This window comes from Dipteris shenzhenensis, chromosome 4 (genome assembly GCF_047967505.1).
Source record: "Dipteris shenzhenensis isolate YYH24624 ecotype China chromosome 4, Dip_SZ_1.0, whole genome shotgun sequence".
NCBI classification, from domain to species: Eukaryota; Viridiplantae; Streptophyta; class Polypodiopsida; order Gleicheniales; family Dipteridaceae; genus Dipteris; species Dipteris shenzhenensis.
Genome location: NC_141599.1, coordinates 6549602 through 6566746, shown reverse-complemented (window position 1 = coordinate 6566746; position 17145 = coordinate 6549602). Strand labels below are relative to the sequence as shown.

At 41.9% G+C, this 17145-nt stretch overlaps 1 pseudogene across 1 annotated transcript; it reads left to right on the top strand.

The window, feature by feature from the left end:
- The first annotated feature begins 3355 nt into the window (after positions 1-3355).
- Positions 3356-4593, top strand: LOC147902390 (nuclear transcription factor Y subunit B-3 pseudogene; annotated as a pseudogene). The gene is made up of 2 exons (XR_015540854.1): positions 3356-3513; positions 3587-4593. The product of XR_015540854.1 is annotated as a nuclear transcription factor Y subunit B-3 pseudogene (transcript).
- Positions 4594-17145: the final 12552 nt, after the last annotated feature.

The window sequence follows — 17145 nt, the reverse complement described above, 5'->3', positions numbered from 1 at the left end:
ACTTAGTGTGCTACAAACACACACACACACATGATCATGGGACAAACCCTTAATCACATAAGTCCCAACACCTACCCAAATTTTGCCTTCCCATGAGTACCCAAGCATAAGGGATAGCAAGAGGGAGAGGAGGAGATTACATAAGAATATGTTCATATTACATGAGAGAATATACAGAAGAAGAGGCTCACAACACTCACTCAACATTTGCTTGATGTTCAATTAATGGCACTGCAGGTGAGAGATCACATACCTTCCCACATAGTAGTAACCATAAGCTAGGAACATTTCCATTCGTTAATAACTCCGCTAAACAGTCGCACAATGACCAATAACTTAACTACTATTATGTACATCATCTATACTCTCCTTCACAGAGCCAATAACTTATCCATAATGTACATTCTCTATACTTTCCTCCATGGTAATTGTGACATAAAGGCACGTGAGGGGCTATCCAGAGGTATGTTGTGTGGTGCAAGGACGGCACCATGAGCATGAACAAGCCATCTAAGGAGAGGCGTGCCATCTTGTTCAAAGTAAGAGCTTCTGTTGGTAACAAATAGAGCTTCTGTTGGAGTGGGTTTCGAAGTGACTATTGGTATTACTTGTGAAGGCTCGACTTTAGTACGTGAGCCTTTGAACATGCACATTGAAGGTGGAGTGCCTCCTTGGCTGTAGGGACTAAGTCTTGATGATACGAGAATCTTATGCTTTGTATCATAGCAAACCTTGGGATGATGACTTCAAGGCAGGTTTTTGGGTTGGGAAGGTAGAATGGGACATAATCATTCAAACGAGATGTATAGAAAGATGGCCATTGTCTAAAATGTGGTTGAGTTCTTGAGAAGAGTACTAGGGTGGATTTCATCACTGTGGATGATGTTGACATTAGGCTGGAAAGACCAACCTTGTGTAGCATTTTGTTCAAATGAGATAGTAATGAAGATCCAATCGACTAAGACACCTAATGTGACATTGTTCACAAGTTGGAAAGGCTAGCCTAGAGCACTATTTTCTTTGACTTGGGCTTCAGCAGTACACATCTTGCCATTAGGGCTCTCAGGTAATAGATTGCTATGGGCTGACAAGTTGGAAAGGCTGGCTTGGTGTGGTGTTTTCTTTGACTTGGGCTTTAGTGGTACACATCTCGCCATTGGGCTCTCAAGTATGCATCTCGCCACAATGCGTTTGGGGCTCTCCAAGTAAGAGATTGCTATGGGCGTGTTGCAAAGATTGGCCTAACATCACAACACGTCCATATTATACATGTCAGACAAGGTGGAAATTTTGGCGAGATGACACTATGTATTCCTCATTCGAACACTATCATACAAGTTTGTGTCCACCATATGTAAGATGGTTGTCCCCTCGACTTGGTCTATATTCCTTTGTTCAGCCCCATTGTGAGGAGAAGGCAAGTTTTACACTCGAGATTAGAGAGCTAGCACGTGTGGCTGCTCAGGGCATTCTTCAATTGAGGCTAGGCTTTTGTATAAAGCGTGTCTGGGTGGTTAGTCATTCAGCCTGACACTACTTGGGATTAGGCTCTTGGTGTGCAGTCGTGTACCGTTCCCCCATCCTCTTCTTGAATTCATGAGGAGATGACCCTATCATGGGGAGTTGTTCTCCGCACTCCAAGAGGCACTCCACCTTCTGTGTGCTTAGTGGAAGACTCACTCATCTCCACCCCTTTGCTCCTAATACAGACGGTCAATTCAACACCCAACTCATGCTTGTCACCTACAAGCTCTTCCTTTGCACATGGCATGTCTAGATGACCCCTTCTATGCACATGTTGTCTTCGTTGCACCACATGGTACATTGTCTTGTAGATAACCCTTGTTGTTCCTTCGCTCCTAGCCCTTAGGCTACCACACATGCTCCTAGAACAACAAGGGTCATCTACAATCCTTTTGCTCCTAGATCACGGGTATTGGACCCCTCGGGCATGTCCACTACATGATATTCCATCTCAACCTTTGTTCAGGTGGTTAGCAGTTCTTGGCATAGGTTTGGCCTACTTGATCCATATGGATCCCCTCAGACTGTCTTGTAGAGATGAGTCCATCTGTTCCCACACAACGCTCACAATGTGTGCCAATGTTTGTAGACTCGTGCACCCATGCACATGCAAAAGGTTTTCATGACTCACCCACACTCAATTTTGCTCAAGCACCCACACGCATTCAATCCTACTCACAAACCCCATGGGGTGCACAACACACCGACAAAAGCTCCAAATGCACAAACCTCATGGGTTCTCCAACACACCCACATGCATTCCAAATATATGCACACCGCAATGCAGACGTTGTCCAAACTGTTCCTCCATGCACTCAGTCCCGACCTAGTGTTTGCCTGCTCATGAGTGCTCATGCATAAAGGATAACAAGAGACAGAGTAGGAGATTACACAAGAACATGTTTAAATCACATGCGAGAGTATATACAAGTGGAAGCTTACAATAGTCGCCCAACGTTCACTCAATTTTTGCTCAACAACACGTCGGTGAGAGATCTCAGATCTTCCTACAGAGTAGTAACCATAAGCTAGGAAGGGGAAAGGCTACATACGTCACTCCCTTCAATCTATAGTCACGACAGTCAATAACTTAGCCGCCAAGTTTGCCCTTTATTAATTTCTCTATAGGCTAGCATTAAAACATCCCCAAATGCATGGACATGTTAGGAAAGGCATGGCATAAAATCAAAGTAACAAGGAGCAGCCTATATGTTGCAAATTGTTTACACTCATTGTTTACACTCCAGAAGCCAACCAACCCATCACTCTTTGACAAAGGGACTCTAAATGATGGTCAGACTTAGATAGTCTGTGATGTTGTAATAATAAGGGATATATGGCAGTACCGAAACATTGCGGTATTCTGTCATTGTAGGCCTCCACAGAGGATAAGTGAGCATCTTAGATGCACTGGATTATTTCAGTCATAGGTTTCAGACCATGAGGCTACCTGCTAGGGCACTCAGGAAACCATTTGCCTTCTTTTTGTTAAATTTACATTTTAATAAATTTCTTCTTATTCTTGAAAACGGAAAAAAGTAGATCAAAGCTCCTCTAACTATAGGCCATATCTAACTATAGCCATATTTGACAAAAATTTCAGTTCCAAATGAGTATCCCAAAATAGGGCATCCCAAAATAGGGCATCAGGCGGTCTAATGTTGCAACCTTAAAAGAGAAACAAACTCTCTTGACAATGCAGCACATAATTTCACCAAGTGGGGGCCTATTAACCTGGAAACTCTCACCACTCCCCTAGTGGGGGAATACCATTTTTCACCCCCTATTTAACCTGGCAATGCCAAAATGGGCGAGGCACAAATTGTTGGTCAGAAATCGTCATCAGGATACAAACGGCTTCTCCCACTGTGTTTGCGTTGTTGCACAGTTCTGCTCCTTTTGGGTTTCTCGGGGACTTGTCGGTTTTGTCATCCTTGGAGCCGTTGCACCTGCTTCGCTTCGCTTGGTAGCGGAATATTATTGCTAAAGGTGAGACAACGTTGCTGCAAGCTTGCATTTTTTGTGGACGTTATCATAAGAAGCACTTTTGCTATCAACCCAGAAATCGAACCTGTTCCATACGGCAAGTTATCTATGGCCGATCATCCTTACCGCCATGGTAGCCCAGACAGTAGTCATCAATCCGACGATGAATCCGGTGGACATTATGGAGGCGGCCACGAATCTGTCAGAGAACAAGACAGGCTCTTACCCATCGCCAACGTGAGCAGAATAATGAAGAAGGTGCTACCTGCAAATGCAAAAATTTCCAAGGACGCGAAGGAAACTTTGCAAGAGTGCGTCTCTGAATTTATTAGCTTCATAACCGGTGAGGCTTCCGACAAATGTCAGAGAGAGAAGCGGAAAACTGTAAATGGGGATGATCTATTGTGGGCGATGGGCACCCTTGGCTTCGAGGATTACATTGAACCCCTCAAAGTATATTTACATAAGTATAGGGAACTGGAGGGGGAGAAGGCCACTGGGGCGAGGCAAGGGGAACCAGCCACGGGTAAGGAAGGAGGTCCTACTAGTGCAATACCTGCAAATTTAGGGATGAATGACGTCATAAATGGTGGTGGAATGCCAGGACATATGCAGTTGCAACAACCGGGAACCTACATGTATGCCCAGCACCAGTTTGTACCTCCCACATATCAGATGCATTTGCAGAGTGGTGGAAATAGCCACAGTGGCAGCGGGCAATTACGAGGAGGATGAGTGCGTAGACTCACATATCACAATCCCCTGTTTGGGAAAATTGTGAGAACGCAATTCTTATTCGATGGATCAATTCGAGGGAGGTCTAATTAATTCTATGGTTGTCTGGGAATTCTCGCATAACAATCTCGACTTGCCTTCTCATTCTTGGAATGGTTTCAAGTGTTGATCAATCAGTACAAGGTGGATGTAATATAGTACTGAAATATGTCTTGTGATGCCTTTTCCTCATCTTGGCTTTACAAAAGTGAGGTTGTTCGGACTCTTTCCTCAGCATCGCTCGGATGTATGGGCTTTGTTTTCAAAACTCACACGCTACTTTTCTGGCTTAAATGAATGTGGAGCTGAAATTAGGAATCCTCTAAACTCCAGTTGTCTTATGTGATGCCAGTGGTCTGGTTATGATATTGCTTTTGAATGGCAGTTAGAAAAGAACTTTTGTGACTGTCTGTGTCATTACATTGTCATCCTGCCTTAACCATTAACTGGAAATCTGCAGTGTGGGTTGCCAAGAAGTGAAAAGCATTATTTTTCAAAGCGCATTTATGTCAGTGCACGGTTCTATATTTGTCCTTATCTGGTGAGTTGTCAAGAAGTGAAATATGCACACTGCAGAAATCTTGTGGGCTTTCAAGGAGTGCAGACAGGAGAACCATTGAGCTCAGTCGTTGTCAATGCACGTTTGTATATTTATCTTGCCCTTATTATAAGTGTCATTTTATGTGACATCAATAATATAGAAAAGAAGAGTGCTCCTGGGGACTTTTCAGCCTGTGACTGTTTTATGGGCATCCTGTCAAGTTTGAGTGATGCTGATTCATTAAAGAAGGTTTTTCGATGCTGTCTCCGAACGCTTGGTTGTCTTGCTCAACGAATTTTGGTTAAAAGTCAAGAACATGTCTTTTGAACAGTAAGGATTGAGAATGCGTGACCTCTTGCTGTTCTTATCCTCTTGGTTATGGTATCTTATTTTGGGATTTATTAGTTTGTGCCTTTTCACAAAACGGCTTGGAGCTGGGCAGAAACTTCAAGAGGGTCAATAACATGTGTCTTGCAGTCGTTTTCCTAGTCCTTTTTTGGAGTTTGCATGCTGTAGAAGCCCCCAGTTATGGCTTGTCTGATTGGTCCTGTAGTGCATTCTTTAAGGTGTTTTTCTGTCATCTCTGATTGATTATGTTTTGCTAGGTACCTATGGGACGACTATCTTGTCACACAAAGCAATTCAGCTTAATGCTTCAAAATATGTACTTATTCTCTTCTTGTCAGATTTTGCCCTTTGGTGCATTGTCCTAGAATGTTTTTTCATCATCCTATGACTGATTTCGTGTTGATATGGGTGGTTGTCACATTTACAACCTTAGCTTAGTGGAGAACCTATTGCTAAAAGTATTTGTGTAGAAGTGGAGCTACAGCGTCTTCAACGCATCCTTTGCTTTAGCCTTCTAGGATAGTGTCTTTGGGTGCATCGTTTCACTTTAACAATGTAATAAAGAATTGGAAAATCACTGCACCAGATAGAGAGCCACTGGCATGTAAAATTATGGTGAAGCAATGGGAATGAAGTGGTGACAGAACATATACTAGAACAATGATACAAATCCGCTTCTTCCCGTGTTGATAAATGGAATAATTTATTTGGTCCATCAATCTCATTCATCTCCCTCATTTATATCTCTGGGTTGTATGTATGTATCTATGTATAGGGCCCTTGAACGTTATGCTTCTACTTCTGCACATGTTGATTAAATATCCTCTGTTACTTTCCTCTTCCCTTTCCTTGCAAATCCTCATCTTAGTGTTACAAGCTCATCCCCGGTGTGGTATTGCCAATGGTCTAGATCCCAATCCCTGATTTTAGAATCTTTCTCCCTTCATCAATTTTCTCAGTCTTTATTCAAACTCCTCCCATGTTTTCTTAGTCTCCTAAATTAGACAATCATTAGCTGGCATGAAAAACATGGAGCTTTTGACCTTTCATGAAGCATTGATAGAGGCTGCTACACACAATACAAAGAGAGAAGATTTTAAGAGTTGACAAACAAATTAGCAAGGTTCGCAAACAATAGAGAGGAATATTATGCTAGCTTTCATATAACTTTGCTACCTTGTGAGTGAAACCTATGAATGAGTTGAAGAAATAACTGTTTGAAGGATCCTAGGTTGTAGGCCACAAAAAAATGGATGCTAGACAAAATGATTGCCATCATTGCAGGATGGATATTCTTCACCAGCAAATTGATTGGCCTCCCATCTTTAAAGGTTGATTGATCATGCACATAATCAAAGATTAATTATCATAATGTTTGGCCATTCATAACTCCCGTAAGCTATCCACCTCTCGTTGTTCCTTCCACCTCCTTGTCACTCCAAAGTTACTCACCTATTGGTTTTCCTACTTGCCTCAAAATGAGACTACTTCCTCTTGATATATGTTAGATTTCTTGTATATGAACTAATACACATTATATTTCTTGTATACAATCATATCTTCTCATCTAATTCCTCCATTAGGCTGCTCATACTTTCGATCTACCCATTTTAAACGCCCTTAATCTCAATAAATAGTCCATACATATAACCAAACCTTAAGGGGAAAGGAAATTGAAAAGGCCTTTATTTTTTATTGAAAAATTCAATTGATCTCAATTGCTCTTAAGTGGAAGGTGGAGCACCCCAAAGGCTAAGAGCATAGGGACAGCTTCAAAATATCATGCAAAGGGAGAACTTTAAAAAAAAAATGAGAAGAAAAGTTATTTTATAATAATATTCTAAAAAACATATTTACATAGTTTTTGTCAAAACCCCTTTAAAAGAGGCCAACATGAGTAGGAAAAACAAAATCAGCACTGACGTTGTGGTAGCATATTCTATGTCTTAGACACCTACAATGTAGCAATTTAGGAGCAGCTAAAATAACATACTTATTGAAAAGACTTAACACGGGAGGAACCAAGTGATATTGGGCACAGAAGTAGTCTCTGGCACTTGAGGGAAAATGCATTCACACCAACTCTTCAGTAACTTCAAGGCAGTTAAGCCCACTGTGATGCGTGTAGGCCTTCTCATGCTTATCCAACTCTTTTTATTGTGATGTTGCATATCATTGCAGTTCACAATATCCCTCGTAAGGCGTCTCTCTTCCTGTTCAAAAGAGCTTCAACATTTAGTTGAAAATTATTCCTGCTTTATCATATAAACCACAAGCCATGTGAGCTAATAAGCATCTAATATTTTTGTTTCACTTTGCATGCATCCCCAAGTAGTATTGACTTTCAATTTAAGGGCTCCCCAACCTGCATTTGCAAACATTTTGAAAGCTTTCTACCATTAGGATAGGCAACAAAGAGATGGAAGATATCTTCTCTGCTTCTAGGGCATCTACTGTATTTAGCATCCCAACTTGCAATAGTCTCACCCCTCGCATCAGTCCAAACAGCTTTGTGGAGAATTAACTAGTGTAGAGTGCCCATTTTCTTGAGTATATCTTTACTCCAAATCCTACAGAACCTATTTTTCCACCTATGTATGCTGTCACTCAAATTCCACTGGAATCCAACACTCTAAAGAAATCCTTACTATCATTCCCGGGTGTTGGTATGGGTAGCAATTGGGATGTACCTAACCAACTAAATTTGTTCTCCTAGATTGAAAACAAGCCTCCCTTCTATTGGATATGACCACCTCAACAACCTAGTTTGAAAGCCTAAATTCCCTTCTAGCTAAAGGGGGGACTTGAACTCAAGACATCCATTACCTAATTTCGAGGTCTTATCAATAGACTACATGGAGAGGTTGTAAAAGATGTAGAGTTTAAGGATTGTATGTCCTCGTTAAGAAATAAATTCAATTTCTTGATTGAAAATAAAGGCCTTTCCAGTTACCATTCCGATTGTAACATGGACCTCCCCTCAAAAATAGAGGGATGTCCTCGTTAATCACTCTCCTCTTTACCCTCCCCTTTCCTTTCAACCCCTTCCTTCCTTGCTCTTTCCTTAATTAATACATTTTTGAATTTTTTTCAACTAGGGGGACCTATATACTTACTCTCATACATAATTAAAAGAGAAAAAGACCAAAGAAGACAAAACCATGGTATTCATGGTTTCCTAGCAGCCCTAGATCCTTAAATTTGCTTTCATGTTATGCACATATTAACCCAATGTTGTAGATGCATAGATGTATGCATATGGATATATCATAGATGTGTGCATGTGGATACTTGAATGCCCGCTTGTTGCCACCTGTGTGAGTCTTGTGGATAGAAGCTTCGTCTTCTATTTATTTCATCTGCTAGTGTTGTCTTTTCTTGGACTTTGTGCAGGTCTTTGTTTTGCCTAGTTCAAAGTATGCAGTGCACAGCAAGTAAGCGCTTCATATGACAATGATTTGAATAGAGAATCGAGCACGGGGGCTGCACTCAATCTATAACTACTTCTGGCATCTTTTTGCAATGTTCAGCTTGCATTTCCTTTACAATCTCATACTGTATCATTATCCAATAGCTCTTTTTCTTAGCATATGCAATTCTCTTCAAGGTTTCAAGACCTCCAATAGCTTCATTTGCTGAGTATTCACATCTCTCTTACGCTCACTGGCTCTGATATCAAGCTATTGGAAGAGAAATTGACTAGCACACAAGAGGGAGAGATCATGAACACATATCATTTATGACGGGGAGCTCCAAAATCCAACACACCTTCAATATAATGATCTCTCTTCATGTACAAGAGAGTCCTAAAGTCTCTTCACACACCTACTATAAAGAAACCACATCATCAACTATATATCCACATGCATACATCTATGATATATCCATACACATACATCTATGCATCTACAAATGTTGAGCACTATGATAGGATCTAATCAGCTACATTGATCACCATCCTTTCTCTACAATCTCAAAGAAAGGAAAGGGTAAAGACGCTAGTAACTCCTCTTCAAAAGATAAGAGAAAGAGAAAGATTAAATGATTCTACTGCAACAAAAGCAGCCCCACATTCAAAATGAGTGTTCAAAGGTTGTAGATGAGAACAATCCATCCAATAAGGAGCCTAGTAATGCTTATTTTGAGTTGCTACTATTCGTGGCTATAGAATAAATTTGTACAGAGTCATTCCATTTATACTAGGGCAGATGAATCATGGATCATTGACAGTGGAGCTTCTTGAGATATGACCTGTCACAAAGATTGGTATACTCCCTATAGTTTGTAGGGAATGACATCCTAGTAGCAATAAAAATGATGCAAAATGCCCATCCAAAGGCATAGGTAGTATTCCTTTCATGTTTAATGTAGTTACTAACAAGTTGTCAGATGTCCTACATGTGTCAAACATTAAGAGGAACTTATGATCTACTATGGCTATCACCAACGGTGATCTCAAAGTTCTCTTTGACAACAATGCTGCAAAAATATTAGATACTAGGGGCAGCACAGTGGAAGGGCACTCTGTGCAACAATATCTATAAAACGTTGCCTTACATAGCCCATGCCAATGTAGGCACAAGCTATGCATGAAAGGTTTGGTCATGTAAGCCTCATTGCATTAAGAGAGATGCAGTGAATTGGGAGGATGGGAGACCTAGCAATACTAATGGATTTGCCAGGTGTATGTGAAGCTTGTATGATGGGCAAGCAACATTAGCAACCATTTCCATAAGAAGCGAGGAGAGAACAGATTCCTCTACAAATGATCACATGGGCCTCTGCAAAGAAGATGAATATTCAAGCACTAGGTGGTTCTTTCTTCTTCATGATATTAATTGACAAATATGGTAGAAAGATTTGGGTATATTTATTGAATACTTTGGAAATATCAATCAATGGCATGAATTGGTTAAGGATGAATCAAGCATGAAGCCAAAAATGTTGAGATCAGACCGAGGTGGAGGGTTCATATTAGCTGAGTTCTCAAATTATACAAGAGGCATGGAACCAAGTAGTATAACTCCCCTCCCCATACACCACAATAGAACGGAGTAGCAAATGTAAAAATTGTGTCTTAGAAATGCCAAGGAGTACGATCAAAGTAAAGGATCTTCCAAAAAATTTCTACCTAAAAAATGTAACACAATAGTGCTATATCCATTGGTGGATCTTCTATCATTTGCACTTCTTGCCCAATCGGCATTGAGGTACCAATGGAAGTGTAAGTCCGATATCATGGCATATTGTAGTCCATAATCCCATGTACCATGGAGATCTCTGAGTACTCTCATTGCTATAGTGAAGTGAGTCCTCCTCTATCGAGCTTGGTGATAGTCAAGTAAATCAGGCTACTAATCATCTATATTTACTAAACAAGATCCAAAGCTAGAGAAGTGTCAAGTGTTGACACCTTGAGATTGTGTTCCATGGGAGTAGGAGCCGCTTGCAGTCATGTAGATGTGAGTGGAGTACATTGTGAGTGTACTTGCCCTATGAGAGTGTGATGCCTATGTCATCCCTTAGTTCGTGTCCATACGATGTCAGATCAAGGGCATGACTGGAGTCACTCCTACCTTGGAGGCCCACTACATCATGAAAGAGACCTCTAGTCCTAGCTTGGCCGCACACTAGTATAGTGACAAATGTGTGACCTTCTCTTCATCTTCTCCAAGTTGTCTTGTTGACTTTTGCTTACTGTGAACATATTTGGGGTGTTTTTTCCACTAAAAATGATTCTCTATACTACTATTCCTATGAACATCTTCTTTAGGTTCTACATGTATAATTTAAGCTGTTCTTCTTTGTGTACTTTTAACTACTCTTGCAGTTTCTAGGTGAAGTGCTGGTTGGAGCAATTAAGAGTTTCTTTCTAGTGCATGTTGTTTAGGATGTTCTTCTTTGTGTACTTTTTGACTTCCTGTTAACCCTGTGGCAACAAGGGCCAAAAGTGCAGTCTAAGACAACAACTATGAGAGCATTGTGTGTGTAGAGTAGCGGCAAAGCTCCGCTTGTAATATCTTGATCCTGAAAGATAGTATGATAAATCTTAAAGGATGAGGATAGCAAAAATCCTCTCTAGAAAAGATCCAATCATACTTGCAAAATTAGGATCTAGAGAGAGAAAGACTAAATCTAGAGAGAGAAAGACTAAAAGCCTATACTTTCGGAGGTCCCTCCACTTTGTGTAGAGACCCAAAAGGTCCCCCCCAAAAGTGGAGAGACCAACATGTATAAATATCTCTCAAATGGAATGAAGCTCCCACTCTTTGAGATTCAGTGTTCAAGCTCACTATTGTGTTCATGCGATTGATTTCCATTGCGTCCATGCTCTCTTACACTACCGTGTTCTAGCATGCCCTTACCCTTGCACTCTCCACCCCCACCTCCTTCCCCCCTTCTTCCCTCTTTCCCCCCCATCTCCATCTCCACCTCCACCCCCCCTTTTTTTACCCCCCCCTTCTTCTCTCTTTCCCCCCATCTCCATCTCCACATCCACCCCCCACCTCCACCCCCCCTTCTTCCCTCTTTCCCTTTTTCTTGCCAATCCCACACCATTTAGGCATCCATAAAACACGTTAATTTGCGCCCTTGTGTGGGTGACTTTTTCGCACTAATTTGCTCATAAAACTCCGCCAAGACCTCCGATTGACAATCTATCTATACCAACACATTTTCCCACTCACGTGGAACAATCCTAGGCACGTTTTTAGCATGACGGTCCCTACGACACTAACGCATCTCTAACCCCCTAATAATTTTGACTCCTTTTTTTGGGAACCCGTATCACAGCCGCTTAAAGAACAAATTGCACCTGGATTGAGCCCAGATTTCACGCATGTAAAGATCTATTGTAAATAAAGTGTTTTGACGTGTTTAACCATCAATTTTGGGCTCCGGTAGTCGCTTGACTTAAACACTGATTTCGACTTGCCGCTTGCGTATTTTTGACCATTTTCGGGTCCACGAAGGTCAAAATCATAATCGAAATTCGCAATCATATGCACCCACCTGAAAATCACAAATAGGTTTTGTTTATTCACCTGAGATCAGGAAAAAGACTAAAACCTGCCCACTTCTGGGAGCTTTCTTCGACCCTCGCCGCTCTTCAAGAATTCAACCTCTCACCATCAACAAGCAGCATGGAGGAAATTACAATTGAAGAAGCAATAAGTAGTGACGATCAAAGTCCTTCAGATTACCTTAAAGAACGACGCAACCACAACAACAATAATGGTAGACGACACTTTAGTAAATTGGAAATGCCAAAGTACAATGGACAAGGGGACCCCACCAGGTTCCTTCAACTCTTCGATGCAGCATGTTGTGCTGGAGGCGACCAGTCAACAAATGAAACCAAAGCCGCTTGGTTCCCAATGGCCCTAACTGATGAGGCTTCGGAATGGTACCTTGACCTTCTTGTAGAGGAGAGAGCCACATGGGCACTGCTATTTGACCAGTTCAGAAGAAGATTCCAAACAGAAAGGCTGCAAGATGACCCCGCATTGCAACGCGGCAATATAGACATGCACAAGAAAGAAAAGGTTAGAACATACCGGGGAAGAATGAAAAGATTAATAGCAAAATGTGATCCCCGTCCGGACAACAAGTACCTCATAGCATGGTTCATATCTGGCCTGAAAAAATCCATTCGCAAGGATATGAAAAAAGTCAGCAGCTATGCACATTTCAACGACGCTCATGAAGCTGCAATTGACATTGAGGACAGCATGACCGATTCTGACAGCGATAGTGATGGCTATAAATCAAGTCATTGCGATAAGAAATCTTCAAAGAAGGGAAGCACTTCCCACAAAGATTGCACCACCGAAGACAGAGTGGAAGCCATGGCCCTAAGAGTAAAAGAAGAAATGATGCAAGCCATCAAGCAAAAGTTGCGTGTCTCTCAGCCACCACAGTACCCACGGAGAGAAATTATTTGGTGCCCACATTGTACGGCCAACCGTACAGCCAATGAATGCTCGATCTTGAGGAACATACTCAACCCACCAGAAGTGGCTCAGCCCCCACGCTTATGGTGCCCCATTTGCAATTCTGCAAGGCATGATGTAAATACTTGCTTCTATAATATGAGGGTAGCACAGCCCCGGCCCCAACAATACCAACAACCATTGCAAATCCCAGTGTATAGACAACCGGGACTGGCACCTAATGCACAAGTGCCATGTCTCAACCCACTCCCGGTGAGAACACAAGTGCCTCAACTAATGAGGAATCCCAATCCCCCGCAATATCCACGAGCTCCCAATCTTGCTCCAGTAGTTTTGGTGCAACAACTCCAAACTGAAGAGCAGGAACCTCACTATGAGTATGAAACAGAATACCCTATGTACTACATAAATGGTGCTGAAGGACTCATCCCGGTGTATGCAAATCAAGTAAGACCCACCACATATCGAACACCCATCAAGTGTTTTGGTTGTGGAGAAAACCACCGCATAGCAAAATGCCCACACAAGGGTAACTCCACTTCATTCCAACCTGTGTGCAAGGAATGCGGAGTTGGTCATGCTTGCATGGATTGCCCACTAAGAACAAAGCCTCAGCCAACCATGGAAATAAAACCTTAAGTACACTTGGGGATGATAAGTGTGGAAAATCACAGTGTGGCAACACCAAGTGTGGCATCACAGTTGATCTTGATCATAACAAGACAACAGAAAGAAGAGGCACAGAAAAAACTCCTTTCAGCTCAAAAAGCAAAAAGCCCTCTGGCAAAACAAGCCATGCCAATCTCACAACACAGTGAGACCATGCCTAGCACATCCACGGAAAGTGCCACCCAAGGAGCCAAGGAAGCATACCCCAATGCTGAAATTGAAAAGACGCGCTACCAAGCCTTGAAGCAATGGGTTCAACAAGAAAAAGAAAATTTTGAGGCAGACAGGATGGCAGTAGCAAAGGACAGATCACCATCAGCACCTAGAATTGACACAATGATTGATCCCAACAACTTCCAAGAGGTAATAGAACAACATGCAAAACATCCCCAATTGGATGGCACTGCACTAGCAAGCTTGATAAGCTGCCCAATCACGATGCCAATTGGGACATTACTAAGCAATTGCCCTACAATGTGGGAAAGTTTCAAGGGATGGATTGAATCTTCACAATACTTCCCCCCACCTGAAGAAGAGGAAAAGACAATTTCGGTAAAATTTGGTGCTCGAGATGACATAAAAAATGTAACCATCCCACTAGAGCATAAAGCCTTTGGTCAATACCCAGTAATAGTGGACGGCGGAGCCGGAGTAAACATTCTGGCAAAAGAGCTATATGAACAATGGGGTCTACCTCCAATGCAGAAGGCCACATTTAACATCCGCCTAGTTGACCACACGAAAATGAAGCCATTAGGTATCATTGACAATGTGTCAACAAAAATTGCGGGAGTAAGATTCACACTCCAGTTTACTATCTTAGATCTTCCCAAGGGCACCACAACATACCAGATATTGTTGGGAAGACCATGGCTTCAAGAAGCGTCGGTACTCCATGATTGGGGCATCGATAGGATCACTATCCAAAATAGAGAAACCATTGTAAAGATAAATTTGGGAAGAGGGGAAATCAAACCCACTATTCCTAGAAATGTTGAAGACACTTCTTCCACTACAGCCACTAGTCATGCATCCCTTGAACCTACCAATGCACAAAAGCCCATAGAAGGGGATACACAAAGTGACATCAACAATTGGATACATACATTGGCTACAATAGATAATTGTAAAACAACACATCTAATGTTGCCAGATGTGGATGCCCAAATGATACAACTAGAAGCACCAATCTGGGACGATGAATCAAAAGTAGTGGAAATGCCAGTCTTCATGACAGGCGTCGAATGTGGCAGTGACCCTGAAGAGTCCATAATAGAAGGCTATGGTGCCGACATAGAGTGGGATTTGGAAACAGAAGCTGATAATGCATCCTTGGAAGGCCAAGTATTTAACAATGACTTGGCAATCCTACATGCACTCATGGCCATTGAATTCCCCAAGATTGACCCTCCATCACAATCCAAAGGCAACCGGTCTAGGAAAAAGGAGGGTGTACAACGCCACAAGGCCAAAATAGAGCATTATAATGAATTCGAAAGAATGTAGACAAGAGTAGTAGAATTGTACTTAACTAAGCCCACAAAAGCACCTGAGTCCCCAAATTTTAAATGGGATCCTGAAGGGCTTGAAGGTCTTTGTATGGCCGAAGAACCACTCCTTGAGAGTGCAACTCCTATTGAAAATCCATCACTGGTCTCACTAAGCAAAAAACTTAGAGAGTTCAAACCCAATGTGAATGAAGAGTGACAAGGCCACCAGTAACAAAAAAGAAGAACAAGGGAACACAGGTGAATTGGACCAAACATATTCCAGTGAAGCTAGCAGCCAAGCAAGCACTTGTTGCCCTTCCATGCTGTCCTCATTGAGAGTAGGTGGAGGGTCTAATTGCCATTCTGGCGATAATATCAATGCTTCAAAGTCCTCTATATCTTATGTTGAGAGGGGTGTAGAGTCATCCTCTTGCTCTATTGCAAACCCAATTATTATGGCCAATAGATGGGCAATGTAGCTTTTGCCATTATGGGTAGTGGATACATAATTGGTTAGCAGCAAGGATATGCGTTGAGCCCAATCTTGTAGTTTTGCTCTACCAAGGAGTGTAAGAGTTTTTACTGACATATAGTTTTTTCTCACTCCTGAATGATTGAAAATGTCAGCCAAAAACTTAGCTGCCTCTTTGCATATGGGGTCCAGAATCATTTCATGGCGTATTCGCCCGCTTTGTGACTTTGTGTTAGGTGGGAATAAATCCTGAATTTCAGAGAATCTTGCATCCAAATGTTTCTTTGGATATTCTTCTTGTGCATCTGGAAATGAGAAACACTCCTGCATAGTGGATCTACTAAGGTAGATTTGTAAGGTCTTTTCTTTATATGTTACTGTTCCATACTTATCTTTCTCCAACTCTCTGCTTTTATATGATGTTATGAATTGACAAATGTATTCAGTCATAGCAGGTGTTGGTGAGAGGATTTTAGCTTCTTAAAAAGACAACCTAGTCCCTTTGACTGTAAGAAGTAAGCATTGGGTGACATGGTGAACGTTGAGACTTGTGGCCATACAAGCTGTATTGTTCCATCTGTTGCTAGCTCTTTGTTGGTCTGGTCCTCAAGGTGTTCTGCACCTGCATCTTGCATAGTCAATTGCTCTGGCTCAATTTCTCCTACCTCTAGTATCCCTTGGTTTTGTGGCATTTCTTCTTGGCATGTTGTATTTATATGCTCATCGGTATCACTGTCTAGAACCACTAGCTGTGGTCATTTTGGTACTGACCTCTGGGTAGGTGAGTCTGCATCGTGTCCTTCTTCAGGTTGGTGGTTTGAGGAGGGCTATTGAGGTTGAGGCTTATGAGGCTTAGGCCGTTTGGCATGGTGTTGCTTTGTTGATGGCATTGTAGACCTTTTTCCTATCTTATTGGGCTGTCTTCACCCTGGCATTGCACACATGAATCAGGTTCCAGTTTGACAGTGCCAATATAGTGTCATGTGCCAAGAGTGCATGTTTCTTTTGTCAGTGGCTAATGCATTTTACTCATTTTGCGATGAGGGTGCTATCTGTGTGGATTTACAACAAGTATCTCTTGGGGATTTTATTTGTGCAATATATTCGTGGTGCTCGAAACGTGTGGGTGCACTATGCATGACTAGTGAGGTAGGCATTCCTCCTATATGCTTAATTTGCTAAGGGAATCATACCGAACAGACTCTAGAGAATGACAATGTGGAACTCTGCCAAAGAATACTGCAACTCAGTTTAGCCTTGCTCCCGCAATAGGACTCAAACATGGAAATCCAAGAGGATACCATTCCACATAATGACTTTGCAAAAAAGCCAAATAACATACCTCTCCAAGAATCACAAGTCACCAATATTGACAACTCCACGACTCTA